The sequence below is a fragment of the Muntiacus reevesi genome, chromosome 3 (assembly GCF_963930625.1).
Source record: "Muntiacus reevesi chromosome 3, mMunRee1.1, whole genome shotgun sequence".
Classification (NCBI taxonomy): Eukaryota; Metazoa; Chordata; class Mammalia; order Artiodactyla; family Cervidae; genus Muntiacus; species Muntiacus reevesi.
This window is the reverse complement of record NC_089251.1, coordinates 86,578,884-86,595,023: the sequence shown is the minus strand read 5'-3', so window position 1 is coordinate 86,595,023 and position 16,140 is coordinate 86,578,884. Positions and strand designations below refer to the sequence as shown.

General features: G+C 40.4%; 1 pseudogene; it reads right to left on the bottom strand.

The window, feature by feature from the left end:
* Window positions 1-15,042: 15,042 nt before the first annotated feature.
* On the bottom strand, window positions 15,043-15,886 carry LOC136162979 (large ribosomal subunit protein eL6 pseudogene; annotated as a pseudogene).
* Window positions 15,887-16,140: the final 254 nt, after the last annotated feature.

Here is a 16,140-nt window from a genome sequence, read left to right as displayed (position 1 = left end):
TTTAAAAATACAGATTCTGAACATTAAAAAAAACTTTAAGAAACTTTCGTCAGTGAATTTTGATTATAAATGCTTAGCAGTGCTTCTTTTCCTTAATCACGTGCTTCTCTTTTTCTAGTATCATATTGGTGTTAAAAAACAAAACAAAACTGTTGATATATGTCTCAAAGCAGTTTCTCTTACAGGAGACACAGTAACTATGAAAAAGAACAATAAAATGATGCAGTAACATGGGTTAACATTAAATGCCCACTTGCACCTTTTATGGAAGCCATTGAGGATTAAGTGGATAGATGGATGGTTGGATAGAAGGAATGAGATTTTAAGATTAAAACCTTTTTATTAGTGTCTAACTATGAATCTCAATAGAAGACTAATACTGAAAAGGGTAAAGATTTCAGGAATTGAGTAGAAGATTGAAGAGGAATTTCCAAATTTTTAGTTCTCACTTTGCTTTCTTTGGGTTCAAGGTAGAATGGCACTGGTTACTGAGAATTGTCACTAACCAAGTCACTAAAGGATTGGTCTCTTCCAATCTGTTCTCAGATGCTATAGTGGACCAAAATCTCCAGAAGCTGCCCCACACCTCTTTTTTCTTGGACTCATTTCACAAAAGAGCTATTAGGTGCCTTCTTTTAAAGATACAGACCTATTAGTTGTTTAGTAATCTTACTAAGTGAGTGAATGTTAAGTGAATGTTTAACATAGTTAAAGAAAATGCGGTGGTGGTGGGAGAGTGACTATGATAAAGTAGAAAAAGCTTGGGTTTTAACAAAAGCTTGTCTCTACCACCTCCTAACCCTTGATACTTAACACTCTGGTACTTGATTTTTCCATCTGTAGAATAAGCATTGTGAGAATAGTACCTCCTATCAACTTCTTAATATCACTTATAGCATTTTAACCTAGCTGCAGAGTCAGTGACACAGTATCTGTTTAAACAGCTATATTTCACTTCCTGTAGGGTCTTTGGTGCTCTGTATTGCTGTTATGATTTAAATATTTGCTGTTTCCAAATTAAATTATAAATTTCAGCTTTGGTTTTTTATTCTTAACACATTTGTCTTCAGTATTACTTTTTTGTTTTGTCAACTAAAAAATAGATATTATCCTCTGATCTTTATTGAGTTCCCACAGTATGAATAATACTTAATGAGGTCTCACTTAAGTACTCTGAAGGTTTGTGATATCACCAGGAAACTAAAGGTCACAAACTCTAGAAAGAGAAAGAGCTGGAATTCAAAGACTGCTAAATCCTGTATTCTCTTACTATGTTGAGACCAGAAAAAGGCTTCCAGTAGTCGGCTGATTTCAGTTTTCTCTTCCCAACAGTGCAATACCTGGAAGGTTTACTTGTCATTGTTTATAAAGTTTTTCAAGGAGAGAAATTCTGTGAAGTCTTAGTTAATGATTACCTGTGGTCTATTAAGATTATTTAGGGTTATTTGGTCTTTATTTTAATAAATCTTTTGTTAGCCTTTTTCCAAAAAGACAGCATAGTAAAGGGAAATGTGTGTTAGTGGCTCAGTTGTGTCTGATTCTTTTCAACCTCATGGACTGTAGCCCAACAGGCTCCTCCGTCCATGGGCTTCTCTAGACAAGAATATCAGAGTGGTTGCCATTTCCTTCTCCAGAGGAGCTTCCCAACCCAGGGATTGATCCTGGGCCTCCTGTATTGCAGGCAGATTCTTTACCAGATTCTGAGCCATGAGAGAAGCATAGTAAATGGGGACCCTAATTGGAGAAGAGTTAAATAAACCCCAGTGGAATAAGAAATCTCTTCTTTACACCCAAACCCAAAACTGAGGAAGCTTGGAGAGTTGGTATGTCTGGAGTGTAGAGCCACCGGGTGTGTGATGAGGGATGGGAAGTAGAGTAGTAGATTCAGAACTACAGAATCCCAGAGTGGACAAGTTCCCATGTGGAGGTGGAGAGCTTTGCCTTACATCAAGTGGAGCCTCCGTACAGTAGTGAAGACCCCAAACATCAAAAGCTTGCTTTGACTTATTTGTGTATCAAGGCTATTCTCTTCATGCTGTACTTGTTTCTGTTGACAGCTATAGCAGAAATGTAAAGAAGAAATGGTATCGAGTATGTGTAGTAAATCTACCTACTTTCCAGACTACATTCAAACATTGTGACATAAGCAGAAGTTTGACTAGTTTGGGCTATTTGTGACCATTTATCCAAATCATGATAAGTCTCCTAGGTTAAAACCCTAGGTGATTCTCGTGAAAAGTATTTTTTTTTCCCCACTTCTGTTTGTATAACATCCCCATTCATCTAAATTGCTGTTTAGATAAAGTAACTCTGCTTTACTGGCCAAGAGTGAGGAATAAAACCTGCTAAGTGGATGCAGCCCACTTCCTTTCTGCCTGTTCATTCAACGGGCTCTGTAGTGAAATGGCAAAGAGCCTTTATTCAGACGGTGGGCGCCATGCTGTGGTGGTACAGATGGATTTTTTCACAACATGCAGAAGTGCTTATAAATAGATAGGTTTCAATCAACAGGCAGCTTATTCAGGCATGTGCTCAAATATAGTAGCTGCATTCATTAGATAGACATTTCCACTAATCCCAAGACTATGCCAATAAAAGAGTAATCCCTTATGGGGTGAAGGTAGTGCTGGCTTGCTTTTAACTCTTAGGGAGTCTTTCACAGACCAAGGCCTAATAATAATTGTAGCTGCACTCGGTTTTCAACAAGTGAACTATAAAAGCTGAGCTTATCTTGAAATTTTTTCGTTTTCTTTTTTTATATTGCAGTAGCTCAGTGGACAAAGAGGTACTTTTTATGCAGGATATGCAGCTCACAGCAAAGCCAATTTAGAAACCAATTGTGTGTGCATGTTCTCCTTACTTTATTATAATAAAGGTCCTTCTCTTCCACCTTGGTCAACAAAGTGGTTAATAAAGAGTTCATTTGAGCAGATCATATTTTTCCCTTGACTTTAGGATAAATAACAAGTTTATGTCAATTTTGAGGAGATTTGCAGACTTATAGAGTGGTTAGACTTTTTATGTGGACCTTTTTGCATTTGGCTTTGTCTAACAAGGTGTTCACTCCTCCCACACTATTCAGAGCTAGCTGTAATTAGTTCACTTTGCACAACATTCAAATTTTTCCCTTGCCAGTGATGTCAGATCTGCTTTCCTTTCTATTATTCTGACTTCTTATAAACTGCAGTGACCTGTGAGTCAACCACACCATCTCTTGGCCCTGTGCCGACATTGTATCTATGAAGAGGGACCCCTGCCAAGGACTGTGAAGTGGAAAGCTAAGATTATGAAAGTGGTCCTCTGAACAGTAAGTATCAGCCTTTTTTGAATCTTTCTGTGGTAGTGTTGCCAGAAAGGGGTGAGAGGAGGTAAATCATGTTAATGTTGTTAAGGAGCTGACCTGTGCATTGCTTTTTCCAGACTGAGGGTTCAAATGAATGTGAGCATCTATAGGCATACATTACACAATGCTGCTCACAAACGGAGAATCTTGAAGACTGTTACTGCGGGACTTGAGGAAGACCTTGGCCTCTCTGTAGCCTGTCAGGGATCCATGTGACAGAGATATTATTGCATGATAAGAAGATGCATATAGAAGTGCTTTGAAAGTAAAAATAATAATAATAAGAGTGTCTTAGAAACCACTTGGTAATAAGCATTGCTATAACCCTTTCTGGTCTCCAGTTTGGAGCTTAATGACGTTTAGTGCTGCTGGACCATGATACAAAAGTGTCGTTGATTCTCAGCAATTTTCATTGCAAACTTTCCACATTTCTGGGCTGCAACTGCAAATAGGGGAAGGGAAGAAGACTGGTAGGTTTTTATGAAATGGAAGAGAAACAAAATTAAATTCTTATCATCAGGATTTCTTGGGCTGGTGCTAGGAAAAGGAAGGAGAAACAGTGGCAAGGGAGAATATGGAGGTAGACTAGGTAGAGAATAGGTAGCACAATGGTGAAATGGGGAATTGACTCCCTAGGGTGACCTTGGGGTGAAAAGACCTAGATTTAAGTCCCAACTTCACCAGCTTCCCAGTTGTGACCACACCTGAGCATCTGAACCTCTTTGGGCCTCTTTTCTCAGCTATAAAATGTGAACAGCCTACAGACCAGACAGATCTGCTGTAGGGGTCATATCAGTTGATGTGTGCACAGTGTTCTGTGAGCAGCTGAGCACAATTAGTTCTTGTTACGCTCAAGAGAAAGGGGCATTGTGGATGGTCTTTCGAGTCCCAAGGGCTGATGGAGTCCTTGGGTGGGGCGTCCAGCAACTTGGCTCCAGTTTCCATAATCCCTTGGGGTCATGACCTGGAGCTTGAGAAATAATGCTGCAGAATTTTCTTCAGTCTTCTGTGTGCCCTTCATCACTACTTACTGAAATCAGTTGGGTGTATAAGATGTCTGGTGCCAGGGTTGATCAAAGCTGTCTTGGTATTTTTACAACCATCTGGCCGGAAAACCTGTTTATGCCCCCATGGCTCTTTTTCACAAAAAAATATGTATCAGCAGCAGAACTAGAGCATGCTTCACATGCTCAGTGGGTCCCCCAACTGGCTTCCTAACCAGTGGAAACAAGTTTATCTATTTGGTGGGGGCATGGGAGTAGGCATGCCTGATTAATGTTCACCTCCCCCTTTAATAAGTTACACACATGTTCCTTCCATGTTCTTTGTCCAAAAATTAACAAAGACAAATAAGCTAGAAGAAAAATATTAAATCACCCCAAATCCCACCCCTGTACGAGATAACCATATTAACATTTTCCTGCCTATTCTTCTAGACTATTTCCTATATGACTATGCACATATACATCTGAGAGAGAGAAAGAGATAGGCTTTTTAAAAAATGTAATTAAGCTTTATAATTAAGTACATGGAAGTAGGCCTGTCTTTGACATGGTGGAGCTTCAAGCCAAAGTGTAAATGGAGGCCCATATACCATGTATCTAAATTACTTAAAAGTTATAAATCAAGCTAAGAAACTGTTAAATAAAATTTGTTTTGTCTTTTGGTGTTGACAACTATTCCTTCATACTGATTTGGGAGGACACTTAAAATTTTTTTATTATTAAAATTTTTTGTTGAACAACAGATTATTTAAATTCTATAGTGCTTTACAGTTTCCAGATGTTTCAAACACATGATTCCATGTAATCCCATAATAGCCATTTGTTCCCCCTACCTGTATATCGCCCCTCTCCACTTCACTCTCCCTGCTGGTAACCACTCGTTTGTTTTCTGTACCTGTGAGTCTCCTTCTTCTTTGTTTCATTCACTAATTTGTTGTATTTTTTAGGTTCCACATATAAGTGGATATTATACAATATTTGTCTTTCTCTGTCTAACTTATTTCACTTAGTATAATCCCCTCCAAATCCATTCATGTTGCTACATATGGCTAGATTTCATTCTTTTTTATGGCTGAGTAGTATCCCACTGTACACCATCCTTCTTTATCTGTTTATCTGTTGATGGACACATAGGTTGTTTCATTCCTTGGTGGCTGTAAGTAATGCTGCTATGAACATGGTGGTGCTGGGGGAAATGTATCTTTTTGAATTAGTGGTTTTTGTTTTTTTCAGGTATGTACTCAGGAGTGGAATTCCTGGGTCATATGGTAGCTCTATTTTCAGTTTTTTTAGGAACCTCCATACTAATTTTCTACAATGGCTGCACCAATTTACATTTCCTTCAACAGTGTGCAAAGGTCCCCTCTTCACATTCTCGCCAACATTTGTTATTTGTGCTCTTTCTGATGATAGCCATTCTGACAGGTATAAGTTGATAGCTTGTTTTGATTTGCATTTCCCTGATGATTAGCAATGCTGAGCATTTTTCATGTGCTCAACATCTGATGAGCTACTGACCATCTGCATGTCCTCTTTGGAAAAATGTCTATATAGATTTGCCTATTGTAAAAAAAATTTTTAATGTATAAACTGTTTATATATGTTGGATATTAACCCTTTATTGGTTATATCATTTGCAAATATCTTCTCCCAGTCAGTAGATTTTTTTTCCTTTGCTTTGCAACAGCTTTTAAGGTTAATTAGGTCCCTTTTCTTTGTTTTTGCTTTTGTTTTCTTTGGTTTAGGAGATGGATTTTAGAAAATATTGCTGCAGTTTATGTCAAAGTGTTTTGCACATGTTCCTCTAGTACTTTTATAATATTCAGTCTTCCATTTAAGTCTTAAATCCTTTATGAGTTTATTTTTGTATATAATGTTACAGAGAATGTTCTGAGTTCATTCTTTTACATGTACCTGCCCAGTTTTCCCAGCACCACTTACTGAAGAGACTGTCTTTTCTCCATTGTATATTCTTGCCTCCTCTGTCATAGATTAATTGACCATAAGCATGTGGGTTTATTTCTGGGCTTTCTATTCTCTTCCATTGATCTATGTGTCTATTTTTTTGTGCCAGTATTATACTGTTTTGATGACTGTAGCTTTGTAATATAGTCTGAAGTCAGGGAGTGTGATTCCTCAAGCCCTGTTCTTCTTTCTTGATTGTTTTGGCTATATGGGGTATTTTATGTTTCCATGGAATTATTAAAATGATTTGTTCTAGTTCTGTGAAAAATGCCACTGGTAATTTGATAGGGGTTGTATTGAATCTGTAAATTGCCTTAGGTAGCATAGTCGTTTTAACAATATTAATTCTGCAAGAGCATGTTTAAAAATTGAAGACTAGTTGACTTACAATGTCAGGGTATATTTTAACTTAGACTATTCAGAACCTCAGAATTCCAGACCAGAAGGGGGTGGTACACCGGAGAGCTGGCCCTCCCTCAGTGCCCCCTGCTCTGCGAGGCCCTCATGCGCACAGCTGTGCTCACCCTAGCACGACTCTCAGGTCTATCACAAACACTTACAGTGCTACTCTTCCGAAGTTGTTGTTGTTCAGTTGCTGAGTTGTGTCTGACTCTGAGAGTGCCTGAACTCCAGCATGCCAGGCTTCCCGTCACTATCTCCTGGAGTTTGCTCAAACTCATGTCCATTGAGTCGGTGATGCCATCCAACCATCGCATCACTATCTCCTGGAGTTTGCTCAAACTCATGTCCATTGAGTCGGTGATGCCATCCAACCATCGCATCGTCCTGTTCTCCTCTGCCCTCAGTCTTTCCAGCAAGGGTCTTTTCCAATGAGTCGCTCTGTGCATCAGGTGGCCAAAGTATTGTAGCTTCAGCATCAGTTCTTCCAATGAAGGTTGATTTTCTTTAGGATTGACTGGTTTGATTGCCTTGCCATCCAAGGGACTCTTAAGAATCTTATCCAGCACCACAATTTGAGGGTATCAATCCTTTAGCACTCAGCCTTCCTTATGGTCCACCTCTCACATCTGTACATGACTACTGGAAAAACCATAGCTTTGACTATACAGACCTTTGTCAGCAAAGTGATGTCTCTGCTTTTTAAAACGCTGTCTAGTTTTGTCATAACTTTTCTTCCAAGGAGCAAGTGTCTTTTAATTTCATGGCTACAGTCACTGAGATAATTTTGGAGCCCAAGAAAATAAAATCTGACACCATTTCCATTTTGCCCCCATCTGTTTGCCATGAAATGATGGGGCTGGATGCCATTATCTTAGTTTTTTGAATGTTGAGTTTTCAACCAGCTTTTTCACTCTCCTCTTTCACCTTCATCAAGAGGATCTTTAGTTTCTCTTCACTTTCTGCCATTAGAGTGGTATCATCTGCATATCTGAGGTTGTTGATATTTCTCCTACAATCTTGATTCCACCTTGTGATTCATCCAGCCCAGCATTTCGCGTGATGTACTCTGTGTATAAGTTAAATAAGCAAATATATAAGCAAATAGCAATATGCAGCCTTGATGTACTCCTTTCCCAATTTTGAACCAGTCTGCTATTCCACGTCCAGTTCGAACTGTTGCTTCTTGACCTGCATACAGGTTTCTCAGGAGGCAGGTTAAGTGGTCTTATTCCCATCTCTTTAAGAATTTTCCACAGTTTGTTGCGATCTACACAGACCTAGGGGTGCACAGACCAGAGGCCACTATACTCTTAGGAATATGGGCGTGGGCAAGAGGTCTACACAGCCCTGTGATGCAGGCTTTGTGCATTTAGGCAGGAGACTTTGGGATCTCAGGTATCTGAGCATGGCCTAGAAGTTGGGGGTAGTACAGGCTCTAGATGGGCATGTCTCCTTGGTCCCATGAGTGAGGGGTGTCTGTAGGAGCAACAGAGAAGTGCCCATCAAAGTGAAAGGCCAGGGCAAAGACCCCTCTTGGTTGGGTTTAAGGAAGATACTGATGGGGAAAATGGTGTCAGATATAGGAGCTGTTGGAAGGAACGCTGATTCGCCCGTCCTTAGTTTTCCTTAGAAGAAAGAGAATTTCTGTTCCACATGCTCAGAAGGAAGAGAACAGGAGGAATAATTTAGTATCTCGGCACTCCGCATTTATTTCAGTGTAGTAATGACTTAAGGAACTAGACAAGTTCAGCCCTCCTTCTGCCTCTCCCCCCTTCCCCCTTCTTACTTTTCTGCCAAAAGAGAGGGTGCATTCTCTTCCCACCCCTACTCTCAATGGAGACACAAAAAGTCAAGGCCCAGGCTTGTCTGAGAGATAGCACTCCTCTTCCTAAAGGGATGGTAATTCTATGTTGAAGAATGGATCTGCTCTGTAGTTCTAAAATCTTCTTGTCCAAGAGCTAAAATTCAGGAGACATATCAGGAGGCCCAAATGTGATGACACATCAAAATAATAAAATTGAGATTTTTATTTCCATCTGTCTGAGTCTAGCATCAGTCTCTCAATTAGTTTCAAAATCAGTTCAGAGAGGGGAAGGGAGAAATATGAGTCAGAATTCTTGGATTCAAGACCTAGATGTGTTCAGTGAGTTGTCTAGTGGGTTTTTAAAAACCATGATGAATTTTTAACCAGGGCTGTGAATCAGAACCATCTAAAGAATTTTACAAAGAAAAAAAACAAAAATCCTAGATTCAAATCTTGGGGATTTAGATCCCCTAGGCCTGAGGAAATTTTTTTTTTTTTCCCAAAAGCTCCAAAGGTGATTCTGATACTGTATTTGGAAATTGCTGAACATAATCTTTAGAAAATAAAAAGAATTCCTATATTGCTTTGTAACAGATTGATGATAAAGATTAATTGCAAAGCACTGAATGGTAAAGGTCTTTCTCTGTATAAAATATTGTTACTTCTATTTTGAATAATTATTTAGTATACTAGTATTAATAACTATCTATTATTATTCATTACTATAACAATAATGTACATTTGGAACAAAATACAGTAAAATAAATATCAATGTCAATTGCTAACACTCTTACTGACTAGACATCCAGTCCAGTTCAGTTCAGTTCAGTTCAGTCGCTCAGTCTTGTCCAACTCTTTGCAACCTCATGAACTGCAGCACACCAGGCCTCCCTGTCCATCAGCAACTCCTGGAGTTTACCCAAATTCATGTCCATTGAGTCAGTGATGCCATCCAGCCATCTCATCCTCTGTCATCCCCTTCTCCTCCCACCTTCAATCTTTCCCAGCATCAGGGTATTTTCCAATGAGTCAGCTCTTCGCATGAGGTGGCCAAAGTATTGGAGTTTCAGCTTCAGCATCAGTCCTTCCAATGAACACTCAGGACTGATCTCCTTTAGGATGGACTGGTTGGATCTCCTTGCAGTCCAAGGGACTCTCAAGAGTCTTCTCCAACACCACAGTTCAAAAGCATCAATTCTTTGGCACTCAGCTTTCTTCACAGTCCAACTCTCACATCCATACATGACCACTGGAAAAACCATAGCCTTGACTAGGTGAACCTTTGTTGGCAAAGTATTGTCTCTACTTTTTAATATGCTGTCTAGGTTGGTCGTAACTTTCCATCCAAGGAGTAAAATCTTTTAATTTCATGGCTGCAGTCACCATCTGCAGTGATTTTGGACCCCAAAAAAAAGAAAGTCTGTCACTTTTTCCACTGTTTCCCAATGTATTTGCCATGAAGTGATGGTACCAGATGCCATGATCTTAGTTTTCTGAATGTTGAGTTTTAAGCCAACTTTTTCACTCTCCTCTTTCACTTTCGTCAAGAGGCTCTTTAGTTCTTCTTCACTTTCTGCCATAAGGGTGGTGTCATCTGCATATCTGAGATTATTGATATTTCTCCCGGCAGTCTTGATTCCAGTTTGTGCTTCATCCAGCCCAGCATTTCTCATGATCTACTCTGCATATAAGTTACATAAGCAGAGTGACAATATACAACCTTGACATATTCCTTTTCCTATTTGGAACCAGTCTGTTGTTCCATGTCCAGTTAATTGTTGCTTCCTGACCTACATACAGATTTCTCAAGAGGCAGGTCAGGTGGTCTGGTATTCCCATCTCTTGAAGAATTTTCCACAGTTTGTTGTGATCTACACAGTCGAAGGCTTTGGTATAGTCAATAAAGCAGAAATAGATGTTTTTCTGGAACTCTCTTGCTTTTTTGATGATCCAGTGGATGTTGGCAATTTGGTCTCTGGTTTCTGTACCTTTTCTAAAACCAGCTTGAATATCTGAAAGTTCACGGTTCATGTATCGCTGAAGCCTGGCTTGGAGAATTTTGAGCATTACTTTAATAGCGTGTGAGATGAGCTAATTGTGCATTAGTTTGAACAATCTCTGGCGTTGGCTTTCTTTGGGATTGGGATGAAAACGGACCTTTTCCAGTCCTGTGGCCACTGCTAAGTTTTCCAAATTTGTTGACATATTGAGTGCAGCACTTTCACAGCATCATCTTTTAGGATTTGCAGTAGCTCAGCTGGAATTCTGTCACCTCCACTAGCTTTGTTTGTAGTGATGCTTCCTAAGGCCCACTTGACTTCATATTCCAGGGTGTCTGGCTCTAGGTGAGTGATCACACCATCATGATCATCTGGGTCATGAAGATCTTTTTTGTACAGTTCTTCTATGTATTCTTGCCATCTCTTCTTTATATCTTTTGTTTCTGTTAGGTCCATGCTATTTCTGTCCTTTATTGAGCCCATCTTTGCATGAAATGATCCCTTGGTATCTCTAATTTTCTTGAAGAGATCTCTAGTCTTTCCATTCTATTGTTTTCCTCTATTTCTTTGCATTGACCGTTGAGGAAGGCTTTCCAGAGAAACCCATATTTAAAAGAACTAAATATATTGGATAAGACATTTATTAAAAATTTTATTTTAGGGACCTCCCTGGTGGTCCAGTGGTTAAGACTGCATTTCCATTGCAAGGGGCGTGGGTTTGATCCCTGAGTTGGGGAACTAAGATCCCACATGTTATGTGGCATGGCCAAAAAAAGAAAGAAAGAAAATTTCCTTTTAAAGGGACAGCTGGGTTGGTGGGGAAATAGGGAAATTCTTGCTGGTCATACAGCATGAATCAGGTCAATAAATGCTAAAGATGCTATGTGCCTGGAAAGTATCTACTAATTCCTATGGGGTAAACTTAGGTATTAATGGGCTGAGCATGCTTGGAGACATGAGGCAAAACCTAGGATCCACCAGAGTAAGGTTGGCTCAGGGAACCTCTGTATCCAGGACCATCCTCCATGAAAAGTGTAACAACTGTTACAATAAAACCCACTATATAGAGGAACATTGTTGGGGTACTTAACTATCTCAGACTTGACTCTGGATTATGGGGGAAATGAAAAATCCCTTCTCTGAAAATTCCTAACAGTAAGGCTGCTTTTATATTGGCGAAGAATTGCTGCTTTTGAACTGTGGTGTTGGAGAAGACTCTTGAGAGTCCCTTGGACTGCAAGGAGATCCAACCAGCCCATCCTAAAGGAGATCAGTCCTAGGTGTTCATTGGAAGGACTGATGCTGAAGCTGAAACTCCAGTACTTTGGCCACCTCATGCGAAGAGTTGACTTATTGGAAAAGACCCTGATGCTGGGAGGGATTGGGGGCAGGAGGAGAAGGGGACGACAGAGGATGAGATGGTTGATGGCATCACCGACTCTATGGGCATGAGTTTGAGTAAACTCTGAGAGCTGGTGATGGACAGGGAGGCCTGGCGTGCTGCGATTCGTGGGGTCGCAAAGAGTCAGACATGACTGAGCGACTGACCTGAACTGAACTGATACCTCCTCTGTGGCCTAAAGACAGAAATTATATCTGGCCCACCCAGATTGATATGTCACCAGATATTTGATAGAATAAACCTCTTTGGAGGTCTCAGCTGGTAAAGAATCCACCTGCAATGTGGGAGACCTGGGTTTGATTTCTGGGTTGGGAAGATCCCCTGGAGAAGGGAAAGGCCACCCACTCCAGTATTCTAGAGGCCTGGAGAGAATTCCATGGACTGCAAAGAGTCCAACATGACTGAGCGACTTTCACTTTGAACACAGACCTCAGTGCATTATTCCAATAAGGTTGGAATTCCTTAGAATTCCTTCACATTCCTTAGAATGTGAATTCACAATAAGAACTCATAAATGCAGATTTGCAAATGATATATCTAATAAGGGGTTAATATCCAAAATACATAAAGAACTCAACATCAAAAAAGACATTCCAACAACATGAGCTACTCTTTTCAAACATGTTGAGCAAAGGAAGCCAGACATGAAAAAAACGCATGCTGCCTGTTTCCATATATATGAAGTTCAAAAAGTAGCTGAAGTTATAATACTGATTCATGCATGCATGAGTGTCAAAACTTCAAAGGAAATCAAGGAAGTGATTAGTACAAAAGAGTGGATTAGTACAAAAAAGTGGTTATTCTTGTGGGTACACGGGTGATGGCTGGGAGGGTTATGAAGAGCTGGGGAGTTGGCAATATTGTTAACTTAGGTCATGGTTATCGTTCTTTTGCCAAATCATTGCATTACCCACTTTTGTTCTATACTTTTTTCTGAATGTGTGTTATTGTTCATAGTAAAAAGCTTTAAAATACTAGAAACAGGATAGTTTCTATGCTGAATGTGAATCTGAGTGTCCACTTTCCCCTCTGGAATTTTGCACTTTTCTACTTCTTTGGCTTCTCCTTCTTTTTGAGGAGACCTGATTTTGTTTTCCTTGCAAATCATAAAATTGACTTCTGAGAAAGCATGCTTCTTTTTGATCTGAAATTTAGCATCACAAGCCCAAACTCAACCCCATATAACTTTAACTCTCCATCCACTCACCCCAGCCTATCAAACACCTTAAACAAAATAAAACATTTTACAGCTCTCAGGTGGTTTTTCCCTAACACTAAAATGTGGCTAATTTGACAGTACACTCTAAATTCTCTGTTTTTCTTTTGTTTAACATAGTTTACATGCTGTGCTTTCCACATTGCTGTCTGGATCAACAGCGGGGAACTAACCTGAGGGACCCTGACCAGTTTTGACTCATTGATAGAGTGTGACCATCTTGGTGACCAAAGCCAGCTTCTCACATTTCTTCTTGAAAAGCATGGTGTTGACATGTTTAGTATCCTGTGGCATTTCCTCTGGGTTCTATAGTCTGATGGGAAAAGCCCCTGTTGATGTCTAATGGCCAAGTTGAATAGCAAGACCTTGAGACCCTCCGCTCCACAACTCTGGGAGGGGTAGCCATTTCCCTTGAGGTTGTAATAGGAATCCTCTTGGTCATATTTGGCAGGATCCCCATGCTACCACTTGCAGGGAGAGCATTTACGTGTGGCTGGATGGTTGTTGAACAAATTAAGGCAAAATCTTACCCATAAGTTCATAGGGAATGATAAATCAAAACCTAGCACACTACCAAAACAAAAAGAAAGAAAAAGATAACCCTAAGATTTTAAACTTTTCTGGAAGAATTCCAAAAATACTCATTTCGAAGGAATTTCTCAGGGTCAACCCTGAATAAACTGGTGACCTACAGATCAAAGACAATTTTATTGGCCATCTCCTGACCCAGTCAATCCTACTGTCCTCTGTTACATGCATTCAGAAAAACCCTCCCTGTCTGTCCTTTCTTCCTCTAAGAATCACAAATCAGGCCTAACCACATTTGGTTTCTCATCTTCAGGAATGTGGCTGTTACCTTCTTCAAGTGAAGGAGGCCATCCTAAGAAGGGGTGTGAACCGGACCAGACAGAAGGAAGACTATCTTATTTCATCTGCACAGAACAAAAGAGTCCTTTCCCAGCGCCTGTGTGCACAAGTCTGACTTGAATGAAAGAGGACTGGCTGAGCCTCATCCTAAGGACAGAGTCACAGCTGGCCGGGGAAGGGTTCTAACTTGCAAAAATGGTGGAAAAGTGATTGACTCAGAGTTATTTATCCTTGACTGTACCATTCCCCAAAAATATATTGCTTCCCAAACTGATCCCAAGTTCTGTAGGTTCATTCGGAATATAATTATTAAAACGTGATGTATGGCAGAAACCAACATAATATCGTAAAGCAATTATCCTCCAATTAAAAATAAAAGAAAAAGACCTGATACAATAAATAAATACTTTTTAAAAAGAAGCTAAAGAATTTTTTTAAATGAACTCTAAAAAAAAAAGATTCTGAGTTTCCCATAAGTTTAGCTTGTGCTCAGAAGTTGGTGAGCTATAGACCTTGTCACTTCCCTGATTAGGTTATAGAAGTCTTACAAGCAGACTTTCTCCCTTGCTGGCTTTGATAAAATAGGCCTGCATGTGAGAGAGATCCAGGTGGTCAAAGACTGAGGGTGGCCTTGGGTCTGTAAAAAGCCAGGCCCTGAAGGAAGCAAGGATGTGAGGTGGCCCTTCAGTCCAACAAGCTTCAAGAAACCGAATACTGCCAACAAACTCTTGCCCTTGGAAGCAGGTCCTTCCTCAGCTGAGCCTTCAGATGAAACCCAAGTGTTGGCTGATGCCTTGATATCGGTTTGATGAGAGACCCTGAAGTACAGGACCTGACTCAACTGGCCCTGGACGCCTATCTCACAATAACTGTGACATGATAAATGTGGGCTTTAAGTTGCTAGGTTTATCCTAGCAGTCTGTTAAATAGCAATAGAAGATGAATGCAGTAGACTTCACCTGTCAGTCTTTCTTTCCATACATGAATCTTTTTATTTTTTTAATGGACAAGTTACTTAATTAGGTTCTCTGCAAGAAATTCAGAACTCTACTTTGTGAGGATAAATTCCATTTGCGAGAGCAAACACAGAGCGGAGGTCCCCCTGGAGCCCAGGAACAGCTTTGATTCTTTGAATTTGTGAGTCCACAGCTTTCTAATCAACCTTGTGTTGTTCTGTGATCTCGTATCTCTCTCTCTGTGTGTCAAAGATCTCAGCCTCCTGGTGTCGGGGCTTACACAGCTGCTGCTTCTTGAAGTAAGCATCAGTGAGATGTTCTGGGATTTTCACACCACTAATATCGATTTTGGTGGAGGTGGCAGTGACAGATTTCTGGTGTGTTCTATGCAGAGGAACTCGATTGAGGGACAGAGGCCCAGTCATAAGTAGCAAGCCATGGCCCAGCTGCTTCAGGGGACAACCCTCTTGCCTCTGTGGTGCTCAGTGAGGAGGACCAGAGTGGTCCCGGGAGTGCTGCTGGCAGCAGCTTCCTCACGTGCTTACTGAAGGGTTTTTGCCGTGACTCAGCAGCTTCCAAGGCACAGCTTCAGTAGGGCGATACCTAGGTATTTGCGAAGTTTGACCACGCAGGTACCACCATTCTTGTTGCCACCAACTGGTTTTGTGACAGTAGCAAGAACCCTAACTTTTTCTTTCCAACGTTGGATTTAGCTGCTGAATACTTCCTCTTGTACAAGGCCATTCTGGAGTACATAGCTGATCGGGAATATCTGCCAGTTCCTCTGACCAGGACAGGATTTCGGCTGCAGTGGGGCTTCCTCTTCTTAACCTTCTTAACCTTTTTAGCCTTGTCGCCAGCATCAGCCTTCTTGGCTTCAGGGTTTTTCTCCGTAGTATCTGGCTTCTTGGCCTTTTCACCCACCATATTGCAAGATGGGAAAGAGCCATACATGGATCTTTAATATTCACTGATAATTACAAAATAGATCTTCTTTGGAAAACCTTGCCACTGCAACTTCTAAGGTCGTAGATGGACACAGAAATGAAGCTCAGTGTGTTCTCACTGTGTATCCTACTACATTGGAATCAGTCATCTCCTTAGAGAGTTGTATGTGGACTAACAGATGGTATAAGGTAAACATCACCCAGGCTCTATGGTCTAAAATGTGGCTCTAGTTA